Source organism: Ambystoma mexicanum, chromosome 3p (assembly GCF_040938575.1).
Source record: "Ambystoma mexicanum isolate Mex_15411 chromosome 3p, UKY_AmexF1_1, whole genome shotgun sequence".
In the NCBI taxonomy this organism is placed as follows: Eukaryota; Metazoa; Chordata; class Amphibia; order Caudata; family Ambystomatidae; genus Ambystoma; species Ambystoma mexicanum.
Genome location: NC_090925.1, coordinates 794,692,975 through 794,717,937, shown reverse-complemented (window position 1 = coordinate 794,717,937; position 24,963 = coordinate 794,692,975). Strand labels below are relative to the sequence as shown.

At 49.7% G+C, this 24,963-nt stretch overlaps 1 protein-coding gene across 11 annotated transcripts in view; it reads left to right on the top strand.

Moving 5' to 3' along the window:
• LOC138580892 (up-regulator of cell proliferation-like) overlaps positions 1 to 24,963 on the top strand; it is a 1,164,421-nt gene that overhangs the window by 207,060 nt on the left and 932,398 nt on the right. The gene's annotated exons all lie outside the window — the stretch shown is intronic.

The window sequence follows — 24,963 nt, the reverse complement described above, 5'->3', positions numbered from 1 at the left end:
TCAACCCGACACTAGCCTTAAACTGCCCTGCCTTACATAGAGTAAGAAACAGAAACCTGTCACACAATAAATGATCAAGATACTGATGCATGGTTGCAAATAAAACATTGGTGGTGTCCTCAGGCAAACTTACCTCTACAGAGAAGCGACCAAAGTAGTATTTCCTGATGGAATAATAGCGGGCATCGCAGTCAACTGAAAATAGCAATCTGTTGTGGACCCTCTAATCTATAAGAGCCAAATCTGGGAGAGAAAGATTCCTGCCTCTGAATGGGGCACATGTTCCACAAAACAGCTATCCTCTCTCACCTACAGAGCACCTCACTAATAGAGTGACTTGGACACCTTCCCAAGACAAAGAGTAGAGCAACAGGTCAGGTACCAGGATAACCGCTTCCCCTCTCCTGCACTTGTCTGGATTGCGAGAAACCTGACTGTGTCTCACCCACTAGTCCCCGGGGATCGGTTAACCAGGTGGCCAGGACACGGCCACCTCTTTTGGATCCAGTTCCTGGAGCAGGACCAGTGCGGGAGGATTACCTGGGTGAGGAGTCTTCAGGGAGTGGAAGTGGGACACCGGATGGCGAGATGTGGTATCCCATTCCCTGTAACACCATTACCCCATCCTAACAGTTAGGATACTTTGGAACTCAACCCCCCCGCCCCTTTTCCAACACAAACACTTTCTCCCGGATAGCTCACTGTGAGAGAAAACGGACTAACACCTGAGCAGTATGCCTGATATGTCCCAATACAATGGTCAGGAAGGGTCAGGCAATTACTGATCATTACACACATGTGACTTCCATCATACTTCCCCACACGGATAAAAGGTGGAGCACTAAAGCACACTCTAAGCAAAGCAAAGCCCACAAGGAAGCAGCAGTTCCAAGATGGCAGTTTAATACAAGGCGAAAGACAGCAAGACCGAAGAGGATTGCAAGTAGGGAAGTGCCCTTGACCTTTTCAACGAAAGACCATTCCTTTCATGAACCTTCGAGACTAGGAAACGTAAGACCAGGATTCAAGGCTGAAGAATCCTGCATTGTGTGTTAGAGGTACCCGGGGCTCTCCCACTTCGATAGTCAAGGCGGGGAGAATCGTTTTTGTCGCTTTGGTACTGTCCTTGGTTCCCACAACAAAGCAGGGCCAGTGAAGCCATATGGAATATCCGCTTCAATTCTAAGGTACTGTGGGGCTTTGGGTTTAACCACCTTTAGCCAAATCTAGTCCCAGTCGGCTCCGATGGAGAAGGCCAAAGGCGAGCGTGGTGCTGACCCTCCCCCCACAGTGAAGACCCCCGGCACGACCGAGGTCGTGAAGGCCCAAGTTCACCCTGCGAAAACCTCTATTGAATGAGTGGTGGTGTCCCTGGCAAAGACCGCTGATGCAGGTTGGCAGGAGCCACCCACCAAGGCGAGAGTTTCCTGCCTGCCAGGAGGGAATCATCTTTCATACCCGTAGAGAAGACTCTGCTGAAAACGATGCCGATCATCTCCCCGAAACCATCTCCCCTGATTGAGAAGAAGTGGGGGGCACGGTGGTCCTGCAGTGCACAGACATCTCCTCCTCCGAGGAGCTTTCTGTCCTCAAGACCATCATCGAGGCCAGGTCCTACGGGATGGACCCCGACGAGGCAGATGTGGAGAGTGGCGAAGACACTGACGAGGAGGAGCAGGGCGGTCAGGATCCGGACACTACGCCACTGCCGCCATCGCTTCCGCCGCAGCAACCACCTCCACCACCAACGGACATTTCGGTGGACATCCTGCAGGCCTTGCACACTCTGTGTTCAGAGATCAGGACAAGGATGCCCCGGTCTCCGACGGGAGACCCCGGTCGCTGGCAGGAGATCCCACAGCGCCTGGACCGTCAGGAGAACCCCTGAGCAAGAAGAGGAGCGTTCATCCTTCACCGCCTTGCCATCCATCACCCCCTCCCCTCCTCGAGGGACGAGACTGAGCTGGATACGGCAACGACGGGCATGGGTATGGATGACGACGGCGGAGTGGATCTCCCGTCCCCGCCTCCCAGAGCCTCGCCGCCCGACGAGATCGGCTCGTTCCACGCCATGATCTCGAGTGTCATGATGCCTACTCCCGGGGAGCCAGTTCAGGCCCAGCGTCCCCGAAAGCAGACATCATGTCCCCAGGGAGGGACCCAGCAACCCCTTATAGGGGCTCTTTGGACATTGTCCTGGCGCCTTTGGCGCCAGGCTCATAGAAGGCATCAGTCCTGACACTATAGGCGCCAGGCTCATTATGGGAGTGCTTGGATGGACTTACCTGATGCAGACCATGCTGCCGGATCCAGACCTCCTTGAGGTCTGAAAGGGACTATTTTACCTATGGGACTATTTTACCACTCGGGCGTGGCTGAGGAAGAATACTTACCTGGAACTACTTTGGGGGCTATTTAAACCACGCCCAGACAGCAGCTCACGCTTCGCGTTGTTCTGCATCTAGCAGCTGGACGCTCACCGTGTCTGCTCCTGCATCCTGGCTCCAGCCATGCCCGCCTGCAACCTGGAACACCTGAAAAGGAAGGAAAGGAGAGAAAGGTGAATAATTGAACTTTACCTACCTCCATCCGGAATCCGGAACCATCACTCCGACGATCCTGAGAAAAGACATTATTTTTAGAAGCGCATCGCATCGCTCGCTGCAGCGCTGCGTTCCACTCACCTTCACGAGGCGCCCTCGGGCTCTTCAGCGACCATTGGCACCATCCGTCGCATTTCAGCGCCTAAGGAGAAAAAGAGACAAAACAAAGGTGAGCAAAGGAACAGATTGAGGAAGGCCTGATTCTTCCACCTTAAGACTTACCTGATTATTGTTGGGACAATATTTCCACACCTCGGGTCGGCGCCGCTACTTTGGTACTGCCGTACCCCGGCCCCTAAGGGGAAAAAGAGACAAAAAACAAAGGTGAGCGAAGGAACAGATCGAGGAAGGCCTGATTCTTCCACCTTAAGACTTACCTGATTATTGTTGGGACAATCTTTCCTCACCTCTGGTCTGCGCCGCTTCTTTGGCACTTCCGTACCCCGGCCCCTAAGGGGAAAAAGACACACGCATTAGTGGGTGAAAGCAAGACCGCTAAGGGAACCATCCATCAAAAAGACTCACCAGAGTTTACCTTCGGCGAATCCATTCCTCTACGCGGATTCTTCATCCTGCATCTGAAATAGAGAAAAGGACAACGGACAATTAAGGTTTGAACTTTTGAAACTGAATACTTACGGCCTCATAAAATCAAGCGGAGTTGAATACTCACCAAACCCGAGATCCAGTGAAGTAACTGGAAATCAACACGCCCCTGCATCGGAAGCAGGATGGAGAGCTCGTCCTTTCAGACTCTAAGGTGAGACTCTACGGGAATCGCGGAGGGGGTTCGAGGAGTGTGAGAGGGGGAAGGGGGGGAATCCAACACATTATCCAACAGACAGTTAATCCCCTTTTCCATCTACAGAAGGATTCTTCTACGGGCCAGACAGGTGAGGTTTGGGGGTCCGGTCCAGTCCGTCTTCCGAGTCCTGCACATCCCCTTAGAAGAGGTCACAGCAGTCCAGAACAGGTCGGCGCCTCCGTGGGAATCAGGTGAGCGTTACAGAACGCAAAGCCTACCTACAATTTCCCACCCAGGCGTTATGGAGACTTCCGAGACAGACCAGCTGGCCCAGCTATTGGGGGAATTACAGGCTGAAGTTCATTCCGCTCGCCAGGAGACGAATGCCCTCAGGAGAGAGTTAATTGTATCTAAAGAACGAACTGATGATCTTGCCAAACAGCTATTACAAGGTCAGGCTGGCCAAACTCCTCTACCAGGTTCTGCGGGTAATTCCGCCCCAGTGGTTTCAAATAACCCAGCGCAAATTAATCTACCTGGAAATATGCCACTGGCCCCACCGGAACGTTTTGCCGGGGACCCCAAAAGGTTTGCCGTATTCATGAATCAATGCCGATTGCACTTCCTCTGCAGACCTGGGGCCTTCCCTAATAACCAAACCAACGTCGCTTTTGTACTATCATATCTCAGCGGCTGTGCTGCGGATTGGTCAGTTCCACTGGTTACTCAAGATGACCCAATTCTTCGGAACTTTCAAGCCTTCCAGACAAGCATGGAAAGACTTTTTGCGCGGCATTCTCAGGGACAGGCCCTGGACAAGGAGCTTCTATCCCTACGACAGGGTAACCTGGACCTCTTAGCCTATATCGCGACCTTCAATAGGTTAATTGTGGAGACTGGATGGCCGGAGGATAAAAGAATCACGTTATTCCATCGAGGTCTACGTGGAGAACTTAAGGATGTCCTGGCCCAGGTCGTAAATCCACCCCAAGACTGCTCTGAATATATAGACTTGGTGGTCCAAATAGATCACAGGCTTCAAAACAGAAAGGCAGATCGGTCCAAGTTTGAGACCCGGGTTTTGGTCAAAACCCATGTTAACCCCAAAGGTGCCAAAGTTTCTGAACCTATACAAATTGGAGGGGTTAAAGGACCTTTAACTCAAAAAGAGCGTGAACGAAGACGGCAAAAGCAACTATGCCTTTATTGTGGGGCTTCTGGACACTTTTTACGAGATTGCCCTATAAAACTGTCTAAGAAGGCGGTAGGAGTCGCTGATAAGAACCTGATGGAATCTGAGTCGGGAAACGACCACGCCCGACAAGCGTAGTGGTCCGCTTGCCGAGCTTAAAAACGAACTCTCTGACGTCGCATTTCATCATGCCAATGGTCCTCGTAAATCCGAAGCAGCCTGGGCGGTTACATGCCATTAAGGCATACATCGATAGTGGGGCTATAGGAAACTATGTGGATCGTGAATTGGCTTCCAGGATCAACCTCCCTCTTTGCCCTAAAACCAGTAAGGATGTCATCACCACAGTGGATGGAACCGAAATCGCCTCTGGGCCGGTAACACACTCCACTACTGAACTGACATTGTTGGGTCAAGACGGACATCGGGAGGCAATTGTGTTTGATGTAATCAAGGCTCCGCAATTTCAAGTAATACTAGGAATCCCTTGGTTGGAAACATATAATCCTCAAATTGACTGGCGAGCAAAGAGGATAACCTTTCCAGATTGTGCACAAACCTGTTATCCAAGAAATCCAAATATTGGCATAGCTACAGTAACACCTGTCATTTTGCAAATACCGCCAGAATACCAAGAATTTCAAGACGTCTTCCAAAAGGAACAGGCCAACACTCTACCGCCTCACAGGTCGTACGATTGCCAGATCGATCTATTGCCCGGTGCACAACCCCCTTGCAGCAGGATCTATGCCCTTACCGAACCCGAGAATCTTCATTTACGACAATATCTAGATCAGTACCTAGCCAATGGTTTTATCCGCCCGTCTAAGTCTCCTGCATCCTCGGCTTTATTCTTCGTGCCTAAAAAAGAAGGCGACCTCAGAACTTGTATTGACTACCGTGCATTGAACCAGATAACTGTTAAAAACCGATACCCTTTGCCTCTGATCCCTGAACTCCTTGACCAGGTGAAGGATGCCTGCATATACACCAAGTTAGATCTCCGGGGGGCTTACCATCTGGTGCGAGTAAAGGAAGGCGATGAATGGAAAACTGCCTTCCGCACCAAATATGGGCTATTCGAGTACCAGGTGATGCCTTTCGGATTGTGCAATGCACCGGCTGCCTTCCAATACTTCATGAACGATGTCTTTCGGGAACTCATCGACGTTTGTGTTGTCGTATATATCGATGACATTCTTGTGTACTCCTCTTCGGAATCTGATCATAGAAAACATGTCAGAGCAGTTCTCGAGAAATTGCGCCAACTCAAACTATTTGCTAAACTTGAAAAATGTGTTTTCCATGCCACAGAAGTCGAGTTTCTTGGTTTCATCCTGACACCTAAAGGAGTCCGCATGGACTCACGAAAAGTGGATGCTATCCTCAAATGGCCATCGCCTAGCTCCGTGAAAGGTGTTCAAAGCATGCATGGCTTTGCCAATTTTTATCGCAGGTGTATCCCGGAATTTTCTCGTGTGGTTCAACCCATCACTGCGCTCTTAAGGAAAAATAAACGTTTCAAATGGTCTGAAGAAGCCGAGCAGGCCTTTCAGGAACTAAAAGCTAAATTTACCTCCGCACCTGTATTGAAGCACCCGCGCCCAGATCTCCCTTATGTCGTTGAAACTGACGCATCCAGCCTAGCCATGGGAGCTGTCCTGTCTCAAAGAGATCCCGAAACTAACCAACTGCATCCCGTTGCATTTTGGTCCAGAAAATTCTCGGCACCCGAGGTTAACTACGCAATCACTGACAAAGAACTGTTAGCCATTAAATCCGCCTTTAAAGCCTGGCGGCATTATCTTCTTGGCGCTAGACATACCATCACGGTGATCACCGACCACCGGAACTTACAGTATTTAAAGACCGCCAAGGCTCAGTCATCTCGACAGCTCCGTTGGGCTTTGTTTTTTGCGGAATTCGATTTTGTAATCACCTACCGTCCTGGCTGTAAGAATGGCAAAGCGGACGCTCTATCCCGAATAGGAATGGGAGAAACTGATACTAACTCAGAACCTGTACCGATAATTCCCAAACAGAGAATTTTGGGCATGACTTCTTTACAAACGCTTGAAGACATTCAAGCTAGAGTTAAACAACTCCTGGACCCTACAGACTTACAGGATTGGGTACAAAAGGGATCTGACTTTACTATAAATAATGATTTACCTTATTTCCAAGGGCGCTTATTTCTGCCACACAAGGAATTACAAGAGCTCGTTATCTCTCGTTATCATGATACTCTAATAGAGGGGCACCCCGGTATTGCCAAGATGGAAGAAAAGGTGAAACGACAATTCTGGTGGCCTTCTTGGCGAAAAGATGTTAAATCATTTGTGATGTCCTGTGGTGTTTGCGCCTAAAATAAAGGCCAAAAGAAAAGACCAGCCGGTCTCCTTCAACCTTTAGACATTCCGCCAGCACCTTGGCACACCCTGTCATTGGATTTTATTACGGACTTACCTCCTTGTTCAGGATATAACACTATTCTTGTTATTGTGGATTTATTTTCCAAAATGGCCCACTTCATTCCATTGAAAGGTTTACCTTCAGCTTCGGTTCTAGCCAAAGAATTCCTTGAAAATATTGTTTGTTTACATGGATTCCCGTCTGTACTAATCTCAGACCGGGGAAGCCAATTAATTTCCCACTTTTGGCGTAGATGTTATCAATAGGCACAAATCGATGTAAGATTATCGACTAGTCACCACCCTCAGACCGATGGTCAAACAGAGAGAACGAATCAGACCCTTGAGCCATATTTACGGTGTATGTTGCAGCAATCTGAAAGTAACTGGAAAGACATTCTTTGGATAGCCGAATATGCATATAATAACTCGGTACACTCTGGAACTGGGCAAAGTCCTTTTTATACTTTATATGGGCATCACCCTCGAACCTCAGACCTCGACTCGCCTCAAGGCCTCGGAATGCCCGCAGTGGACCATCTGCATTCTACAATTACCCAAGCCTTCAAAGAAGCAACTACACATTTACAACAAGCCAAGAGAAAATACAAGAAGAATGCTGACCTGCATCGGAGTGAAGCACCTCAGTACCAGATTGGGGACCAAGTATGGCTGGCTACCAGGCACTTATCGCTCAAGGGACCTCGAACTTTTAATCCAAAATATCTGGGGCCTTACTCCATTACAGCCATAATGAATCCAGTGGCCGTTAAACTTGATTTACCAGCTAACATGCAAATTCACCCTGTTTTTCATGTGTCACTTTTGAAACCAGTGCAACCTGGAACCAGACTAATCAAGCCTCCAGAACCCATTCAAATAGATGGAGAACCTGAATTCGAGGTGAAGAACATTTTAGATTCAAAGATGTTAAGGTCAAAACTTTTCTATCTAATCGATTGGAAGGGATACGGGCCTCAGGAGAGGTCGTGGGAACCCAGTGACCATGTACATGCACCTCGATTAATTAAGAAATTCCACCGGATCTTCCCAAACAAACCAAAACCCCCGGAGGGAACAATCTTGGGAGGGGCCTTGGGGGAGAGTGCTGTCATGATGCCTACTCCCGGGGAGCCAGTTCAGGCCCAGCGTCCCCGAAAGCAGACATCATGTCCCCAGGGAGAGACCCAGCAACCCCTTATAGGGGCTCTTTGGACATTGTCCTGGCTCCTTTGGCGCCAGGCTCATAGAAGGTATCAGTCCTGGCACCATAGGCGCCAGGCTCATTATGGGAGTGCTTGGATGGACTTACCTGATGCAGACCATGCTGCCGGATCCAGACCTCCTTGAGGTCTGAAAGGGACTATTTTACCTATGGGACTATTTTACCACTCGGGCGTGGCTGAGGAAGAATACTTACCTGGAACTACTTTGGGGGCTATTTAAACCACGCCCAGACAGCAGCTCACGCTTCGCGTTGTTCTGCATCTAGCAGCTGGACGCTCACCGTTTCTGCTCCTGCATCCTGGCTCCAGCCACGCCCGCCTGCAACCTGGAACACCTGAAAAGGAAGGAAAGGAGAGAAAGGTGAATAATTGAACTTTACCTACCTCCATCCGGAGTCCGGAACCATCACTCCGACGATCCTGAGAAAAGACATTATTTTTAGAAGCGCATCGCATCGCTCGCTGCAGCGCCGCGTTCCACTCACCTTCACGAGGCGCCCTCGGGCTCTTCAGCGACCATTGGCACCATCCGTCGCCTTTCAGCGCCTAAGGAGAAAAAGAGACAAAACAAAGGTGAGCAAAGGAACAGATTGAGGAAGGCCTGATTCTTCCACCTTAAGACTTACCTGATTATTGTTGGGACAATATTTCCACACCTCGGGTCGGCGCCGCTACTTTGGTACTGCCGTACCCCGGCCCCTAAGGGGAAAAAGAGACAAAAAACAAAGGTGAGCGAAGGAACAGATCGAGGAAGGCCTGATTCTTCCACCTTAAGACTTACCTGATTATTGTTGGGACAATCTTTCCTCACCTCGGGTCGGCGCCGCTTCTTTGGCACTTCCGTACCCCGGCCCCTAAGGGGAAAAAGACACACGCATTAGTGGGTGAAAGCAAGACCGCTAAGGGAACCATCCATCAAAAAGACTCACCAGAGTTTACCTTCGGCGAATCCATTCCTCTACGCGGATTCTTCATCCTGCATCTGAAATAGAGAAAAGGACAACGGACAATTAAGGCTTGAACTTTTGCTACTGAATACTTAAGGCCTCATAAAATCAAGCGGAGTTGAATACTCACCAAACCCGAGATCCAGTGAAGTAACTGGAAATCAACGCGCCCCTGCATCGGAAGCAGGATGGAGAGCTCGTCCTTTCAGACTCTAAGGTGAGACTCTACGGGAATCGCGGAGGGGGTTCGAGGAGTGTGAGAGGGGGAAGGGGGGGAATCCAACACATTATCCAACAGACAGTTAATCCCCTTTTCCATCTACAGAAGGATTCTTCTACGGGCCAGACAGGTGAGGTTTGGGGGTCCGGTCCAGTCCGTCTTCCGAGTCCTGCACATCCCCTTAGAAGAGGTCACAGCAGTCCAGAACAGGTCGGCGCCTCCGTGGGAATCAGGTGAGCGTTACAGAACGCGAAGCCTACCTACAATTTCCCACCCAGGCGTTATGGAGACTTCCGAGACAGACCAGCTGGCCCAGCTATTGGGGGAATTACGGGCTGAAGTTCATTCCGCTCGCCAGGAGACGAATGCCCTCAGGAGAGAGTTAATTGTATCTAAAGAACGAACTGATGATCTTGCCAAACAGCTATTACAACGTCAAAGCTGGTCAAACTCCTCTACCAGGTTCTGGGGGTAATTCCGCCCCAGTGGTTTCAAATAACCCTGTGCAAATTAATCTACCTGGAAATATGCCACTGGCCCCACCGGAACGTTTTGCCGGGGACCCCAAAAGGTTCGCCGTATTCATGAATCAATGCCGATTGCACTTCCTCTGCAGACCTGGGGCCTTCCCTAATGACCAAACCAAGGTCGCTTTTGTACTATCATATCTCAGCGGCTGTGCTGCGGATTGGTCAGTTCCACTGGTTACTCAAGATGACCCAATTCTTCAGAACTTTCAAGCCTTCCAGACAAGCATTGAAAGACTTTTTGCGTGGCATTCTCAGGGACAGGCCCTGGACAAGGAGCTTCTATCCCTACGACAGGGTAACCTGGACCTCTTAGCCTATATCGCGACCTTCAATAGGTTAATTGTGGAGACTGGATGACCGGAGGATAAAAGAATCACGTTATTCCATCGAGGTCTACGTGGAGAACTTAAGGATGTCCTGGCCCAGGTCGTAAATCCACCCCAAGACTGCTCTGAATATATAGACTTGGTGGTCCAAATAGATCACAGGCTTTCAAACAGAAAGGCAGATCGGTCCAAGTTTGAGACCCGGGTTTTGGTCAAAACCCATGTTAACCCCAAAGGTGCCGAAGTTTCTGAACCTGTGCAAATTGGAGGGGTTAAAGGACCTTTAACTCAAAAAGAGCGTGAACGAAGACGGCAAAAGCAACTATGCCTTTATTGTGGGGCTTCTGGACACTTTTTACGAGATTGCCCTATAAAACCGTCTAAGAAGGCGGTAGGAGTCGCTGATAAGAACCTGATGGAATCTGAGTCGGGAAACGACCACGCCCGACAAGCGTAAGGGTCCGCTTGCCGAGCTTAAAAACGCACTCTCTGCCCTCCCATTTCATCATGCCAATGGTCCTCGTAAATCCGAAGCAGTCTGGGCGGTTACATGCCATTAAGGCATACATCGATAGTGGGGCTATAGGAAACTATGTGGATCGTGAATTGGCTTCCAGGATCAACCTCCCTCTTTGCCCTAAAACCAGTAAGGATGTCATCACCACAGTGGATGGAACCGAAATCGCCTCTGGGCCGGTAACACACTCCACTACTGAACTGACATTGTTGGGTCAGGACGGACATCGGGAGGCAATTGTGTTTGATGTAATCAAGGCTCCGCAATTTCAAGTAATTCTAGGAATCCCTTGGTTGGAAACATATAATCCTCGAATTGACTGGCGAGCAAAGAGGATAACCTTTCCAGATTGTGCACAAACCTGTTATCCAAGAAATCCAAATATTGGCCTAGCTACAGTAACCCCTGTCATTTTGCAAATACCGCCAGAATACCAAGAATTTCAAGACGTCTTCCAAAAGGAACAGGCCAACACTCTACCGCCTCACAGGTCGTACGATTGCCAGATCGATCTATTGCCCGGTGCACAACCCCCTTGCAGCAGGATCTATGCCCTTACCGAACCCGAGAATCTTCATTTACGACAATATCTAGATCAGTACCTAGCCAATGGTTTTGTTCTCCCGTCTAAGTCTCCTGCATCCTCAGCTTTATTCTTCGTGCCTAAAAAAGAAGGCAACCTCAGAACTTGTATTGACTACCGCGCATTGAACCAGATAACTGTTAAAAACCGATACCCTTTGCCTCTGATCCCTGAACTCCTTGACCAGGTGAAGGATGCCTGCATATACACCAAGTTAGATCTCCGGGGGGCTTACCATCTGGTGCGAGTAAAGGAAGGCGATGAATGGAAAACTGCCTTCCGCACCAAATATGGGCTATTCGAGTACCAGGTGATGCCTTTCGGATTGTGCAATGCACCGGCAGCCTTCCAATACTTCATGAACGATGTCTTTCGGAAACTCATCGACGTTTGTGTTGTCGTATATATCGATGACATTCTTGTGTACTCCTCTTCGGAATCTGATCATAGAAAACATGTCAGAGCATTTCTCGAGAAATTGCGCCAACACAAACTATTTGCTAAACTTGAAAAATGTGTTTTCCATGCCACAGAAGTCGAGTTTCTTGGTTTCATCCTGACACCTGAAGGAGTCTGCATGGACTCACGAAAAGTGGATGCTATCCTCAAATCGCCATCGCCTAGCTCCTTTGAAAGGTGTTCAAAGCATGCTTGGCTTTGCCAATTTTTATCGCAGGTTTATACCGGAATTTTCTCGTGTGGTTCAACCCATCACTGCGCTCTTAAGGAAAAATAAACGTTTCGAATGGTCTGAAGAAGCCGAGCAGGCCTTTCAGGAACTAAAAGCTAAATTTACCTCCGCACCTGTATTGAAGCACCCGCGCCCAGATCTCCCTTATGTCGTCGAAACTGACGCATCCAGCCTAGCCATGGGAGCTGTCCTGTCTCAAAGAGATCCCGAAACTAACCAACTGCATCCCGTTGCATTTTGGTCCAGAAAATTCTCGGCACCCGAGGTTAACTACGCAATCACTGACAAAGAACTGTTAGCCATTAAATCCGCCTTTAAAGCCTGGCAGCATTATCTTCTTGGCGCTAGACATACCATCACGGTGATCACCGACCACCGGAACTTACAGTATTTAAAGACCGCCAAGACTCAGTCATCTCGACAGCTCCGTTGGGCTTTGTTTTTTGCGGAATTCGATTTTGTAATCACCTACCGTCCTGGCTGTAAGAATGGCAAAGCGGACGCTCTATCCCGAATAGGAATGGGAGAAACTGATACTAACTCAGAACCTGTACCGATAATTCCCGAACAGAGAATTTTGGGCATGACTTCTTTACAAACGCTTGAAGACATTCAAGCTAGAGTTAAACAACTCCTGGACCCTACAGACTTACAGGATTGGGTACAAAAGGGATCTGACTTTACTATAAATAATGATTTACCTTATTTCCAAGGGCGCTTATTTCTGCCACACAAGGAATTACAAGAGCTCGTTATCTCTCGTTATCATGATACTCTAATAGAGGGGCACCCCGGTATTGCCAAGACGGAAGAAAAGGTGAAACGACAATTCTGGTGGCCTTCTTGGCGAAAAGATGTTAAATCATTTGTGATGTCCTGTGGTGTTTGCGCCCAAAATAAAGGCCAAAAGAAAAGACCAGCCGGTCTCCTTCAACCTTTAGACATTCCGCCAGCACCTTGGCACACCCTGTCATTGGATTTTATTACGGACTTACCTCCTTGTTCAGGATATAACACTATTCTTGTTATTGTGGATTTATTTTCCAAAATGGCCCACTTCATTCCATTGAAAGGTTTACCTTCAGCTTCGGTTCTAGCCAAAGAATTCCTTGAAAATATTGTTCGTTTACATGGATTCCCGTCTGTACTAATCTCAGACCGGGGAAGCCAATTCATTTCCCACTTTTGGCGTAGATGTTGTCAATTGGCACAAATCGATGTAAGATTATCGACTAGTCACCACCCTCAGACCGATAGTCAAACAGAGAGGACGAATCAGACCCTTGAGCCATATTTACAGTGTATGTTGCAGCAATCTGAAAGTAACTGGAAAGACATTCTTTGGATAGCCGAATATGCATATAATAACTCGGTACACTCTGGAACTGGGCAAAGTCCTTTTTATACTTTATATGGGCATCACCCTCGAACCTCAGACCTCGACCCGCCTCAAGGCCTCGGAATGCCCGCAGTGGACCATCTGCATTCTACAATTACCCAAGCCTTCAAAGAAGCAACTACACATTTACAACAAGCCAAGAGAAAATACAAGAAGAATGCTGACCTGCATCGGAGTGAAGCACCTCAGTACCAGATTGGGGACTAAGTATGGCTGGCTACCAGGCACTTATCGCTCAAGGGACCTCGAACTTTTAATCCAAAATATCTGGGGCCTTACTCCATTACGGCCATAATCAATCCAGTGGCCGTTAAACTTGATTTACCAGCTAACATGCAAATTCACCCTGTTTTTCATGTGTCACTTTTGAAACCAGTGCAACCTGGAACCAGACTAATCAAGCCTCCAGAACCCATTCAAATAGATGGAGAACCTGAATTCGAGGTGAAGAACATTTTAGATTCAAAGATGTTAAGGTCAAAACTTTTCTATCTAATCGATTGGAAGGGATACGGGCCTCAGGAGAGGTCGTGGGAACCTAGTGACCATGTACATGCACCTCGATTAATTAAGAAATTCCACCGGATCTTCCCAAACAAACCAAAACCCCCGGAGGGAACAATCTTGGGAGGGGCCTTGTGGGAGAGTGCTGTCATGATGCCTACTCCCGGGGAGCCAGTTCAGGCCCAGCGTCCCCGAAAGCAGACATCATGTCCCCACGGAGGGACCCAGCAACCCCTTATAGGGGCTCTTTGGACATTGTCCTGGCGCCTTTGGCGCCAGGCTCATAGAAGGCATCAGTCCTGGCACCATAGGCGCCAGGCTCATTATGGGAGTGCTTGGATGGACTTACCTGATGCAGACCATGCTGCCGGATCCAGACCTCCTTGAGGTCTGAAAGGGACTATTTTACCTATGGGACTATTTTACCACTCGGGCGTGGCTGAGGAAGAATACCTACCTGGAACTACTTTGGAGGCTATTTAAACCACGCCCAGACAGCAGCTCACGCTTCGCGTTGTTCTGCATCTAGCAGCTGGACGCTCACCGTGTCTGCTCCTGCATCCTGGCTCCAGCCACGCCCGCCTGCAACCTGGAACACCTGAAAAGGAAGGAAAGGAGAGAAAGGTGAATAATTGAACTTTACCTACCTCCATCCGGAGTCCGGAACCATCATTCCGACGATCCTGAGAAAAGACATTATTTTTAAAAGCGCATCGCATGGCTCGCTGCAGCGCCGCGTTCCACTCACCTTCACGAGGCGCCCTCGGGCTCTTCAGCGACCATTGGCACCATCCGTCGCCTTTCAGCGCCTAAGGAGAAAAAGAGACAAAACAAAGGTGAGCAAAGGAACAGATTGAGGAAGGCCTGATTCTTCCACCTTAAGACTTACCTGATTATTGTTGGGACAATATTTCCACACCTCGGGTCGGCGCCGCTACTTTGGTACTGCCGTACCCCGGCCCCTAAGGGGAAAGAGAGACAAAAAACAAAGGTGAGCGAAGGAACAGATCGAGGAAGGCCTGATTCTTCCACCTTAAGACTTACCTGATTATTGTTGGGACAATCTTTCCTCACCTCGGGTCGGCGCCGCTTCTTTGGCACTTCCGTACCCCGGCCCCTAAGGGGAAAAAGACACACGCATTAGTGGGTGAAAGCAAGACCGCTAAGGGAACCATCCATCAAAAAGACTCACCAGAGTTTACCTTCGGCGAATCCATTCCTCTACGCGGATTCTTCATCCTGCATCTGAAATAGAGAAAAGGACAACGGACAATTAAGGCTTGAACTTTTGCTACTGAATACTTACGGCCTCATAAACTCAAGCAGAGTTGAATACTCACCAAACCCGAGATCCATTGAAGTAACTGGAAATCAACGCGCCCCTGCATCGGAAGCAGGATGGAGAGCTCGTCCTTTCAGACTCTAAGGTGAGACTCTACGGGAATCGCGGAGGGGGTTCGAGGAGTGTGAGAGGGGGAAGGGGGGGAATCCAACACATTATCCAACAGACAGTTAATCCCCTTTTCCATCTACAGAAGGATTCTTCTACGGGCCAGACAGGTGAGGCTTGGGGGTCCGGTCCAGTCCGTCTTCCGAGTCCTGCCCATCCCCTTAGAAGAGGTCACAGCAGTCCAGAACAGGTCGGCGCCTCCGTGGGAATCAGGTGAGCGTTACATCGAGGGCCTCGGAATTGTTCTAACTAGCTCCCGAGAAAAAGAAGAAGGAAGGTTTTCTATACCAGCGCCAGGAGGTTAAGAGGAAGACCGTACTGTCTATCCCACTGTTGGATGACATTTGGGACGAGGGGCTGTCCCTCATGAAGAACCCCTCCTTGGGCACCAGCGAAGAGGGACCGATACAAGAAAAAGTACAGAGTGCCGGACTCTGCACCCAAGTGATTAAGATCACAGCCTTCCCCGGATTCGGTGGTCTCAGCGGCTGCTTGGAAGAAGTCTGCGGTTCATCGGCATCGACATCCTTTTCCCGCCCGGACGGTGAAGGGAAGAAGCTGGACGCCATGGGACGACGGGTTATCTCGTCAGAGGCGCCGACCATGAAGGAGGCCAATGCCGTCCCCATCGTGGCTCGTTACGACCGGGAGCTCTGGTTCAAGATCGCTTCCCTCCTGGACTTCCTGCCCGACGACAAAAGAGCGGAAGCACTGGAGATCCTGCAGGAAGGCGAGCTGGCATCGGATCATGCCATCACGATGGCCACTGACATCACCAATATGGGGTTCCGCCAGATGAGCAACAGCGTTTGCCTTCGTCAACGGGGTTGGTTGAAGGTCACTAACTTCCGCCAGGATGTGCAGTTGAGGGGACTGGACATGCCCTTCGACGGGGATAACTTATTCAGCAAGACTGTGTATGAGTGTCTGTAAGCCATCAAGGCGGACACCGAGATGGTGCATGCTTTGGACACGCTTCAGCAGTGACGGCCGTCCTTTCGGACCTCCGGAGGAAAGTCACAGAGTTCCTCGAAAGGCTTCGGTGGCTTCCCTTCCTACCGTCAAACTTCCCATTCTTCAACCCAGGAAACCTACAGGAGCCACGGCAAGCCCGGAGGTCGTCGTCGTCGCCAAGGTCCCCAGAGCGGCTCCTCGACAGCAAAGCAGGACTGATTTGGCCAGGACGTCGGGCCCCCACACGCGCACCCCGGTGTGAGGCCGGCTGGCGAACTTCGTCGACGTGTGGAAGACCATCTCCACCGACCGTTGGGTGCTGGACGCGCTGGCCCACGGGCACACTCTGGAGTTCCAACGGAAGTGTCCTCGTATTCCACCCGTGGCCAGGCAGGAAAACCACGTCCCTCAGCTGCTGCTGGAGGTGCGGGCCATGCTGAAAAAGGGCACGATAGATCTCGTCCCCAAGAGGCTCCGGGGCTCCGGAGTGTACTCTCAGTACTTCCTCGTCAAAAAGAAGACGGGTGGTTGGAGGCCCATCCTGGACCTTCGCTGCTTGAACAAGTACATCAGGTCCCAGAGTTTCAGATGGTCACCCTTCAGCACGTGTTAGGACAGCTGTCGTCGTTGGACTTGAAGGATGCGTACTTTCACGTCCCCATCCACAAGGGACACCGCAAGTTCCTGCGCTTCGTGGTTCAAGGGCAGCACTATCCGTTCAAGGCCCTTCCGTGCCAAAGGTGTTCACCAAGTGCCTGGCGCCGGTGGCAGCGCAGCTGCATCGACAAGGGATCCACGTTACCCCTACCTGGATGACTGGCTCATCCGAGCGAAATCGAGGGATATCGCCGTCGCACACACGGCGTAAACCATCCAGCTGCTGATGGAGCTGGGGTTCTCTGTGAACTATGAAAAGTCTTGCTTGATGCCATCGCAAGATGCACTGTTTCTAGGGTCTCGGCTCAACACAGCGTCGTGCCTGGCATCTCTGTCGGAGGAGAGAATAGCGGCCATCCTGGGCAAGGTGCAACGGCTGTTGACCCTGAATATCGCAAGGGTGAGGTCCATCAAATCCCTTCTCGGCATGATGTCGTCATGCATTTATCTCGTTCAACTGTGCAGGCTGCAGATGCGGCCACTGCAGGAGTACCTCGACGCCCGTTGGATCCAGGTATCGGGAAGCTTTGAGGACAAGATCTCGCTCGATGAGATGTTCGGTCGAGCGATACGGTGATGGGGTGTCCGCGCGCATCTGGTAGCGGGCACGGACTTCCAGACCCTACCTCATCAGGAGACGGTCACGACAGACGACTCCCTGGAGGGATGGGGCACACATACCGGAGGTCTACACGCAAGAGGCCTGTGGCTGCCAGAGGAGAAGTTGTTGCATATCAACATCCTGGAGCTACGGGCAGTGTTTTGGGCCCTCAAGTCTTTCCTTCTGTCCCTCAAAGATAAGGTGGTACGGGTCTTGATGGACAACACCACCACAATGTTCTACATCTGGAATCAGGGGGGCACCAGATCCCCAGCGCTCTCCGGAGAAGCGCAGGAACTGTGGCACTGGGCGGTTGCCGAGGGGATATTCCTCGTCCCGTTCCATCTGGCGCTGGTGAAGAACATCATCGGCGACTCCCTCAGCAGAGATCTGTGCTCGTGCCACGAGTGGGAGCTTCGGCAGAATCAAGTGGATCTTCTGTTCCAACAGTAGGGCAATCCCCACGTCGATTTGTTTGCGACGGCGACGACCACCAAGTGCAGGAGGTTCGCCAGCAGGTTTCCCCAGCCAGGGAGCATGGGGATGCGTTCTCATTTCCTTGGGACGGCCTGTTTCTCTATGTGTTCCCTCCGTTGCCGTTGCTTCTGCGACTCATCAATAAACTCTGACGGTCCCGGTGCAGGATGATCCTCGTCGCACCGGCGTGGCCGAGACAGATATGGTACCCGGACCTTCTGGACATGTCAGTGTCCCCTCCAGTCAAGCTTCCGGCGGACGCAGATCTTCTCGCCAGGGAAGGAGGCGCAATCCTGCATCACGACCCAAGGTCGCTGAACTTGCAGGCCTGGCTCCTGCAGCACTAGAGTTTGGAGGATATGAGATCCCGGCGGACTGCAAGGAGGTGCTTCCAAAGGCCAGTGCTTTGTCTACACTGACGTGCTATGGACATAAGTGGAAGAGGTTCACCGTCTGGTGCTGTACACAGACGATAATCCCTCTACGAATTACGACCCCTCAGGTACTGCCAAAATTGCTGTCGCTGGCCAAAGCAGGACTGGCGCACGCCTCCATCAAGATTCATCTGGCGGCTATCTCCCGCTACACCAGAACTCCGGGGGGGTCATTGCTGTGGTCGCACCGCATAGTCGAGGAGTTCATGAAAGGATTTTTCTGCTCGTTCCCGCTAGTGAAGGCTCCGGCCTCAGCGTGGGAGCTCAATGTGGTGCTGACTAGCCTCATGGGTCCTCCGTTCAAGCCTATGCATTCAGCGCCACTGAAATTCTTATCGTGGAAGACAGCATTTCTTGTGGCCATCACCTCTGCACGACGAGTGGGAGAGATCCAGGCCCTCTCCTGTAAGCCTCTGTACTTAACATTCCACGAAACGAGGGTGGTGCTGCAGACGCACCCCTCCTTCATGCCCAAGGTGCCGTCGGACTTTCATCTAAACGAGCCCTTGGTGTTACCTGTTTTCTTCCTGATGCCTTCGTCGCCGGCTGAGAGGACTTTGCACTCGTTAAATGTGGCTTGTGTGCTGAAATTCTACCGCACAAAGACGTCACAACTGTTCGTGAACTTTGGCCCTGTGAACCAAGAGAAGGCCCTCTCCAAGGCTTCCATTTCCAGGTGGCTCTCCGTCTGCATCACCCATTGTCACCGGTTGGCAAATCGACCATTCCTTGGCCGTCTGAGAGCCCACTCGACCAGATCGATCGCTGCTACTATGGCATTCCTGTCTGGTGTGCCCCTGCTGGACATTTGCAGGGCTGCGACGTGGTGGTCGACGCACACCTTCACTAAATTCTACAGCGTCGACCGGTATTCCTGGGAGGAGTCCAGAGTCGGCCAAGCAGTGCTGCGCAATCTCTTCGCTTGAAGGTGAGCCTGGTGAGGAGGTGAGAGATGCTTAATGTTGAGTTGTTGAGATGCTTAATGTTGAGCCTTGCCACCTCCCGTGGTTCTGCATGTGTGTACTGCTATGTATTCTTTATTCATGAGCATGTGACTCCATGCCAGACCCCATGCTGGAGAAGGAACAAGTTACTTACCTGTGACTGTTGTTCTCCAGCATGGGTCTGGCATGGATTCACATGCGAACCCTCCCGCCTACCCCTGAGCGGCTCTTCTCTTGGTCCTACTGCCACTTTACGTGCTACCAAATCTGAAGATGGCTGCCAGAGGGAGGGGCTTAGGTAGAGGGCAGTAAGACCCAGAGACCAGTGATTGGTTGTTAGGAGAAAGACAGTTCAGAAACTAAACTGAAACTGATTTTTTATTTACCGAGGATTCACAGCCTGACGACGGGGAATATTCATGAGCATGTGAATCCATGCCAGACCCATGCTGGAGAACAACAGTTACAGGTAAATAACTTGTTCCTTCACTTGTGCAGGACTAACAGCTTGTTCACCTCAGGTAGGCTCACTTGAGCTCCTGGATTTTTCTTCAATGAACTACTGACTGTTCAACTAACGTTTTCTAAGATGATTGCATCAGATCTAGAACTGTCTTATTCACTTTGGCTGTTCTGGCTCTCTAAAGGCATCCATTCTGAACCTACTGGCTTTGGCAGTGCTTGTTCCTATAGAGGTTTTAATTGTTTTACACTATTATTGCTGTGATAAACGACTGCCTACATTCCTCTGGGAGAAAAGACTATTGTTACAGTACTACTGTGTTCTCTTATACGCTAACCCTCTTTCCCTCCAAAATCAATATTGTAATGTAACCCATAAATGCTATTACTAACCTTAACTGATGTCACTCCGTGTGCTGGAAATGTTCCTGGAGCAGGACCAGTGCGGGAGGATTATCTGGGTGAGGAGTCTTCGGGGAGTGGAAGTGGGACACCGGATGGCGAGTTGCGGTATCCCATTCCCTGTAACACCATTACCCCATCCTACCAGGTAGGATACTTTGGAACTCAACCACCCACCCCTTTTCCAACACAAACACTTTCTCACGGATAGCTCACTGTGAGAGAAAACTGACTAATACCTGAGCCGTATGCCTGACATGTCCCAATGCAATGGTCAGGCAGGGTCAAGCAATTACTGATCATTACACACATGTGACTTCCATCATACTTCCCCACACGGATAAAAGGCGGAGCAATAAAGCAAACTCTAGCCAAGGCAAAGCCCACGAGGAAGCAGCAGTTCCAAGATGGAAGTTTAATACAAGGCGAAAGACGGCAAGACCGAAGAGGATTTCAAGTAGGGAAGTGGCCTTGACCTTTTCAACGAAAGACCGTTCCTTTCATGAACCTTCAAGACTAGGAAACGGAAGACCAGGATTCAAGGCTGAAGAATCCTGCATTGTGTGTAAGAGGCACCCAGGGCTCTCCCACGTCGATAGTCAAGGTGGGGAGAATCGTTTGCCACTGTGGTACTGTCCTTGGCTCCCACAACAAAGCAGCGCCAGTAAAGCCATCTGGAACATCTGCTTCAATTCTAAGGTACTGTGGGGCTTTGGGTTTAACCACCTTTAGCCAAATCTAGCACTTCCTAGCATGGGGGGTGCTCCTTTCTAACTTTTTGAATTACTGCAATTCACTTGTGCAGGCCTAACAGCTTGTGCACCCTGGGTAGGCTCACTTGAGCTCCTGGATTTTTCTTCAATTAACTACCGACTGTTCAACTAACGTTTTCTAAGATGATTGCATCAGAACTAGAACTGTCTTATTGACTTTGGCTGTTCTGGCTCTCTAAAGGCATCCATTCTGGACCCTACTTACTTTGGCAGTGTTTGTTCCCATACAGGTTTTAGTTGTTTTACACTATTATTGCTGTGATAAACGACTGCGCACATCCCTCTGGGAGAAAATACTATTGTTACAGTGCCACAGTGTTCTGCTAGCAAAACAGAAAGGTGATGGCTGGAAGGTTTTGAATTAATCATAACCACGGGCAACGCTCTGGGCAACCCTCCAGACCATCGTTCTTCAGCCTGCTAAGCCATTACAGAAGGGGAAAAACCATATGCAAATCAGGCTTGGTCCTACCCAAAAGGGGCAATCCAGCCCGAACTGCTAGGTCACATCCCTTCTGCACGAGACCACAAGCATCCCCGGACATGTTTCAGCCTTGTTGGGCATCATCAGTGAGGAGTAGCTTGGGTCTCTAGGCCCGGCAGACTCGGGACCCACTTTAACCCTCTTTCCCTCCAAACTCAATAGTGTATGGCAGAGCTCTTCAAACTTTGGGGCCCCAGGGGGGCGTGGCCGCATCCCAGGGGGGGCGGGGCGCCAGGGCCCATCATGAAATGTAAAAAAATAAATAAAAAAAAAATGTTTTTTTTTTTTAGATTGGAAGAAATGGGAAGGGGCAGCTCACATTGTCAGATTGGCCCATAAAACGTCTTAGGCACCAATGAAAAAATGGCCAGCAGTTGCAAATGGATATTCAGTGTTTAGTCACAGACTGTTTGAATAGTACCCAAGGGGTTGTTTTTTGTTCCAATGTAAACAAATGGTGATATTTAAAGAATATTTATTCAGCAACAATGGTCAAAACTACTAGCTGCATAGTAAAGTAATTCCTCAAACTGGCCCACATTGGCCTAAAAAGTGGCCCATTTTTACTGGCCTACACTAGCATTTTGCATTTTTGGTACGGTCATCGCCCTATTGCCCTATAGGCCAGTCCAAGCCTGCCGGCTCATCCATAATGGGTGAGGGGGCATCCATCTACTGGCCACCTCACCCATTATGGAGGAGCAGAGGAGCCAGCCCAGTGAAACACTGAGCACTCCCTCAGCTGCTTTTTCCAGCTGAGGGAGTGCTCCTGGGCTGGCTGAACTGTCAAAGGGAACCTGTTTGCTTTGACAGTTAATTTCCCCAGCCGCACATGATCACTGAGCCATGCAACTCTGGGGGTGTTTTGCTTCTCCAGCCTTACATAGCTCATGGGAAATGCTGGCTGGGGCACTGCATGTATGTATGTGTGAGGGGGTGCTCCTGCGCCTCCTCGCACATACAGGCAGAGCAACCTGGAGCGGGGCATTTTAGCAACCACGCGAGGTACGTTTATGGCGATTTATTTTTAATTTAAATGTGTATGGATGTGTGTATGCTTGTGTTATGGGACTGTGGTGGGAGCAGGATGGGCGGCAGCACTGGGATAGTGGTGGGAGTAGGTTGGGGAGAGCTCAGGGTCTGCACTGGTAGTAGGGTGCGGTGACGGCACGCAAAAGTTCATAGCGATTTCTACATACTGTCCATCTGGCTCTTTTGGGGGGCCCGGCTTGCCCAAACTTTGCTCAGGGGGGGCCCAAGCCAAAACAGTTTGAAGACCACTGGTGTATGGTAACCCATAAGTGCTATTACTGACCTTAACTGATGTCACTCCGTGTGCTGGAAATGTTTAGTACAAAAATAATGTACTTACCTGCATTATTGCTACTTGAATAACTTGATTTTGAAATTCTACTTGTTGATACTATTAGTTGCTGCATAACATAGTGTGATTCATTTGCTTTGTGTATATAAATAAATAATTTCAATATAACTTTTAAAGTGTGTAAGTGTTTACTTGTCTACTTGTCACTAGCTCACAGTACCCCTTCTAAGATAAGCCTGGCTGCTCAGCCACTCTACCGAATTGTGTTGTAAAGGCCTATGTTAAAAGTTGGGTCACTAATACCAAGCAGATAAGTCTTGTAAAGTCCACACCAGTTGGACTCTACAAAATCTTACCTAACAGTACCCACAACACACAGCCCCTGGGAAGGCTCCAGTCAGTTTGACTGAAGGCAGCCTCAGAGCCATATATTGTATTTCCACCCAACGGCCACTCAAGAGGAAGGGACAGAGTCTGGGCTTCACAGGACTTTGGGAAAAAAGGTAAAAGGCAATAGAAACCAAATGGCCATTTGGCCATCTTGCCTTTGTGTAGGAATCATTTGATTCCTACGGCAGGGCCGGGGTGTCCCAAAATGGAGGGTACTCGGAGCCACTGCCAAGTCAGCATGTAGCTGCCACCAGCCCATACCCTGCTCTGTGGGCAACACACAGTTGCCAGAAAACAGATATGGGGTACAAGGGTGTACCCCCAACTCACGGGGTACCATAAGAGTATCCCATGGGTGCTGTTCACCAAAAGATAAAACGTAGAGAAAACACACACAGAGAAGTTGTAGGACAAGGACAGGAGGCCCTGTCCCTCCATAAGGCATTTCCATTAACACAGTTATCAAAACAGATATCTTACCTAACAATGTGGTACTGGTTACTTGTCTGGGCTAAGCATGTGAGTTTAAACAGACTTGCACGCCTCATACGGCAGACATTATTTACCCAGTAATACTCTTTCATTGATTTGCATCCGTTTAGAAACACATGCACCCACTCAACCTCCCTACATGGGAGCTGAGGAAAGTGTATTCATGCTTTACTCAAAACACACTGTTCGCATCTTGTCTAAAATAGAATCAATCTGAGGACGTCAATGCGTGAGGTATAACAGGTAGGGGAGAAAAATGTCATTTTACTTTCCAAGTAAAAAAAGTGTACTCTGCGGCATAACCCACTTGATGGTGGCCATTGCAAAGCTTCTAAACAGATAGAGGCCACAGAAAGTCTAATAATGGGTAAGTAGGCTAATACTGGGTAAGTAATGACTGACATATATCCGAAAGTTGGGGGCACGAGAATGGGTGGGGGCAAGATCTTGGAAACAAAATACACTGTTCAATTTAAAAAGAAATCTAATTGGTTAGCTCCCAACCAGAAAGCTAGTAATATCAGCCAGACATTCTTCTTGCATGTTTGCTTTGTTTCTGTGAAAATGTGAAAGTGTATTTGAAAAGTTGATGTATTCAGCTATATCAAATAAATAAAAAAATAAAAAAATAATAAGTATATTCTTTTACATTCTCTTATTTCTAATTCCTTGTTTTTCTTTTTTTATGAGTCTTTCCTTCATTTTTCTTCATGCTATTTTTTAACACTTTACTCCTCATACTGTTTGATTTATCTCTTCTATGTGTTCTCATTTTTCCTTTGGACTAACACCCGGAGCGTCTGCAGGTGAGTGCCTTGGCCAGTGACCCTCCCGGGCCTGGTTGGTGATATCTGGGCCATTGTCTGACCGCGACTGCGGCCTGTGCCGCCCTCATTCCTCGTCTCCTTGTCTCCCTCTCCGTCCCTCCTCCCGCCTCCCGTCTCCCACCCCGCCCCCAGAGCCTGATTGGGCAGTGCCTGCCCAGCTTCCTGGTATAGCACACCAGAGGCCTCCTGCAGACTCTTACTAACATCCGAAGCGTCTGCAGGTGAGTGCCTTGGCCAGTGACCCTCCCAGGCCTGGTTGGTGATTTCAAGGCCATTGACCCCTACCGCGCCGCCCTCATTCCCCGTTGCCTTCTCTCCCCCTCTGTCCCTCCTCCCGCCTCCCACCCCACCCGTGCAGCCCTGCGACGAAGGGCCCAAGACAAAGGGCGGTTCAAACA